The sequence below is a fragment of the Littorina saxatilis genome, linkage group LG8 (assembly GCF_037325665.1).
Source record: "Littorina saxatilis isolate snail1 linkage group LG8, US_GU_Lsax_2.0, whole genome shotgun sequence".
In the NCBI taxonomy this organism is placed as follows: domain Eukaryota; kingdom Metazoa; phylum Mollusca; class Gastropoda; order Littorinimorpha; family Littorinidae; genus Littorina; species Littorina saxatilis.
The window spans coordinates 8,382,053-8,387,052 of NC_090252.1; the positions used below are offsets into that span (position 1 = coordinate 8,382,053).

Consider the following 5,000-nt stretch of genomic DNA (forward strand, 5'->3'; position numbering starts at 1 on the left):
CATATCTCATGGTAGAAAGAGCCAATAAGCACCATTGTACTTCCTATGTCTTGAATTAACAGCTTTGAGTTGCATGACCTTGGATGACCTTGACCTTGGGTCAAGGTCACATGTATTTTGGTAGGAAAAATGTGTAAAGCAGTTCTTAGTGTATGATGTCATTGCTAGGTTTAGTTATTTGACCTTGACCCTGAAGGTCAAGGTCATGTCAAGGTCAAGCATGTGAGTCGTATGGGCTTTGCCCTTCTTGTTCTCATATGAAAGAGGCAGCTTTGGTTGTTTTTGTTATTGATAGATGGCCATGTTGTCGGATACGTGTTTTTTTTCAACTCCAGCACGAAAATTATAGTGTTATGAACTGGGTAAACAAGTGAGAGATTGAATGACTCTGTCTGTCTGTCTGTCTGTCTGTCTGTCAGTCTCTCTCTTTCTCTCTCTTTCTCTCTCTCTCTGTCTCTCTCTCTCTCTCTCTCTCTCACACACACGCGCGCACACACACACACACACACACACACACTCACACACACACATACACACTCGCACGCAAGCACACATGCACGCACAAAACACACACACACACACACACAAACACGCGCGCGCGCATGAATGAAATAACTTAAAAACAATGGCCACAGTCTCATATTTACAATCAGAAAGCCATTTTCACGAAGGCAAAGTAGTAGGCCGTTTGACATGTCGGACAAGCTAAGCAATATGGACAAAATATAGATCCAAAAGAGCGTCAAAGAACTATACGAGTGAGACTTCTTTCGCTTAAGTGTAAGCTTAGTTTACGCTCTATTTGAAGCTAACACTGATTTAAAATAAACACAATCCGCGTCAGTTAAATTGCATTCCGGAAATGAAACGAACCGTCCCACAAAAAGTGATTGAATCAACATATATACGGTTACGTACAAAATACTTCCAGGAGATTAACCGAGGCATTGAAGCTAGGATAAATCAATTTGCGATTTGGATTACAGACTAACTCGTAAACAAGTCGTGTTGATAAACAGGGGGAAGTGATATCTTATGTTACATATAAGCAATGTTATTCACTCACGGTTGAATCTGAAGAACAACGTTTAAGAACTGAGGAACAGTGAGAATGGAAATTATGATTAAAAAAAAATAAGGAAGAAAATCGAAGAGAATGTGTTCGTTCTAAAACTCTGATCAACTTTTGTGTATATGATATGTAAACTTTGTTTGTGTTGTAGTTGTTGTAAACTGCAGAAACAATATGTTTACATCCGAGCAGCCTTGTAGTTGTTGTAAACTGCAGAAACAATATGTTTACATCCGAGCAGCCTTGTAGTTGTTGTAAACTGCAGAAACAATATGTTTACATCCGAGCAGCCTTGTAGTTGTTGTAAACTGCAGAAACAATATGTTTACATCCGAGCAGCCTTGTAGTTGTTGTAAACTGCAGAAACAATATGTTTACATCCGAGCAGCCACTTTACCATTTTCTCTCCTTGACATCTCAACTTGGAAACGAAAACGTATGGCATACCTCATTTCATTAAGAAACGTTATTTTGATCGAAATAATCAGAATTTTGTTTGTCTGCGGTTGTTGTTTATTATCGGTTTTTTTCTTCTCGTGTTTATTAGGTGGGTTTTTTGGTGGGTTTGTTTTTTGTGGGGGGGAGGGGGGTTACCAGTTGGGTTTTTTCTAGGGGTTTTCCCGGGTTTTTTTATAATCTTTTGGGTTTCGACCCCCACGCGAGGAATAATTTAAAAATAATACCCTGCACGAGTTTGTGTTGATTCACATAATAACATTCTCAGAAGGAGATATATATATATGTCAATACGATCCCATATAGACGGAACTCTCTCAGCTTATCATTATGTCAACGCGTCCTAATATTCCATTCAAATCATATCAATGGATATATCTCCAAAGGGGGAAAATAGCGCGCACGAGTTTTAAACGGGGAGGGTTGGTTCGGAATGTCAGATGAAAAACGGAGAAACTACCGTTTGGGAATTCTGTTCAAATTCCAGTGACTGTGCACTAAAAAGTCAGACATAACTTTTGACGTCTCCGGTGAAAAGTGTAGGCCTACAGGGCGTGGTGACTAGAAATAAAGAAGTAAGAAGCTTAATATCATTACTTACTTTGAACGGGGCTTTGATATTGGTGAAAACTTGTACATTCGATCTATCTAACTGTCTGTGTGTCTGTGTGTGTGTGCCTGTCTGTCCGTCTGTCTGTTCTATGTTCATATATCTGTTCATTGGTCGATCTCTCTGCCTATCTGTCTATAGGTCTGTTTGGCTGTCCGTCTGTCTGTCTGTCTGCCTGTCTGTCTGTCTGTCTGTTTGTCTGTCTTATACGACATGTATTGCGAAAACATATTCATAGACAAGAGTGTCGTGGTGGTTTCTTTCACACTGACTTTCGTTGTTGACTGTGAAAGAATACACAAGACGCGCAAATGCATGCCTCACAGCTACAGACTGAACTTTGCTTATGATCTTGGTAAACAAAACAAAAGACAACTTAATCTTCCTGTCTGTCTCAATGTCTGGTTAGCTGTCTGTCTGTCTCCCTCTCTCTCTGTGTCTCTGTCTGTCGGTCTGTCTGTCTGTCTGTCTCTCTCTCTTTCTCTCTCTCTCTTTCTTTCTCTCTCTCTATTTCTCTCTCTGTCTCTCTCTGTGTCTCTCTCTTCTCTGTCTCTCTCTCTCTGTCTCTCTCTATGTCTGTCTCTCTCTCTGTTTCTCAGTCTCTCTCTCTGTCTCTCTGTCTCTCAGTGTCTGTCTGTCTGTCTCTATATATATTTCTCTCTCTCTTTCTTTCTCTGTCTCTCTCTGTGTCTCTCTCTCTTCTCTGTCTCTCTCTCTCTGTCTCTCTCTCTCTGTCTCGCTCTCTGTCTCTCTCTGTCTGTCTCTCTCTGTGTGTGTCTGTCTCTCTCTCTCTGTCTCTCTCTGTCTGTCTGTCTGTCTGTCTCTCTCTCTCTCTCTCTCTCTCTCTCTCTCTCTCTCTCTCTCTCTCTCTCTCTCTCTATCTCTCTAAGTTTGTGTGTCTCAATATCCACCGTTCAATCAATCCTGTCTGTCTGTCGTCTGTTTGTTGTCTGTCTTTCAAACTTTGCTTCGATAGTGGCAAATTTGAGCAAAGGCACGAGTGGTGTACGCGCTGTGTCTTTTTTACATTTAGTCAAGTTTTGACTAAATGTTTTAACATAGAGGGGGAATCGAGACGAGGGTCGTGGTGTATGTGTGTGTGTGTGTGCGTGTGTGCGTGTGTGTGTGTGTGTAGAGCGATTCAGACTAAACTACTGGACCGATCTTTATGAAATTTGACATGAGAGTTCCTGGGTATGAAATCCCCGAACGTTTTTTTCATTTTTTTGATAAATGTCTTTGATGACGTCATATCCGGCTTTTCGTGAAAGTTGAGGCGGCACTGTCACGCCCTCATTTTTCAACCAAATTGGTTGAAATTTTGGTCAAGTAATCTTCGACAAAGCCCGGGGTTCGGTATTGCATTTCAGCTTGGTGGCTTAAAAATTAATTAATGACTTTGGTCATTAAAAATCGGAAAATTGTAAAAAAAAATAAAAATTTATAAAACGATCCAAATTTACGTTTATCTTATTCTCCATCATTTGCTGATTCCAAAAACATATAAATATGTTATATTCGGATTAAAAACAAGCTCTGAAAATTAAATATATAAAAATTATTATCAAAATTAAATTGTCCAAATCAATTTAAAAACACTTTCATCTTATTCCTTGTCGGTTCCTGATTCCAAAAACATATAGATATGATATGTTTGGATTAAAAACACGCTCAGAAAGTTAAAACAAAGAGAGGTACAGAAAAGCGTGCTATCCTTCTTAGCGCAACTACTACCCCGCTCTTCTTGTCAATTTCACTGCCTTTGCCGTGAGCGGTGGACTGACGATGCTACGAGTATACGGTCTTGCTGAAAAATGGCAGCTACTTGACTAAATATTGTATTTTCGCCTTACGCGACTTGTTTACATTTAGTCAAGTTTTGACTAAATGTTTTAACATAGAGGGGGAATCGAGACGAGGGTCGTGGTGTATGTGTGTGTGTGTGTGTGTGTCTGTCTGTGCGTGTGTGTGTGTGTAGAGCGATTCAGACCAAACTACTGAACCGATCTTTATGAAATTTTACATGACAGTTCCTGGGAATGATATCCCCGGATATTTTTTTTTTCGATAAATATTTTTGATGACGTCATATCCGGCTTTTTGTAAAAGTTGAGGCGGCACTGTCACACCCTCATTTTTCAATCAAATTGATTGAAATTTTTGTAAAGCAATCTTCGACGAAGGCCGGACTTTGGTATTGCATTTCAGCTTGGTGGCTTAAAAAGTAATTAATGACTTTGGTCATCAAAAATGTGAAAAGTGTAATATTTTTTTTTTTATATATAAAACGATCCGAATTTACGTTCATCTTATTCTACATCATTTCCTGATTCCAAAAACATATATATATATGTTATATTTGGATTAAAAACAAGCTCTGAAAATTAAAAATATAAAAATTATGATCAAAATTAAATTTCCGAAATCGATTTAAAAACAATTTCATCTTATTCCTTGTTGGTTCCTGATTCCAAAAACATATAGATATGATATGTTTGGATTAAAAACACGCTCAGAAAGTTAAAACGAAGAGAGGTACAGAAAAGCGTGCTATGCAGCACAGCGAAACCACTACCGCGCTGAACAGGCTCGTCAGTTTCACTCCGTTATGCACAAGCGGCGGACTACGGTCATTGTGAAAAAATGCAGTGCGTTCAGTTTCATTCTGTGAGTTCCACAGCTTGACTAAATGTAGTAATTTCACCTTACGCGACTTGTTTTTTGTGTGCAACAAACTCGGTCAGGTTAAGTTGTATATAGCTTGAGTTTATGTTAAAAGAAAACTTCAACGGTATCCGATGTGGTTATCAATTTCCCCCGGACATACATAGTAAGGAACGACAGACGCTCACAGCGTTGTGG

General features: G+C 39.2%; 1 protein-coding gene across 3 annotated transcripts in view; it reads left to right on the top strand.

The window, feature by feature from the left end:
* Window positions 1-5,000, top strand: part of LOC138972697 (uncharacterized) — a 90,196-nt gene that overhangs the window by 52,584 nt on the left and 32,612 nt on the right. The gene's annotated exons all lie outside the window — the stretch shown is intronic.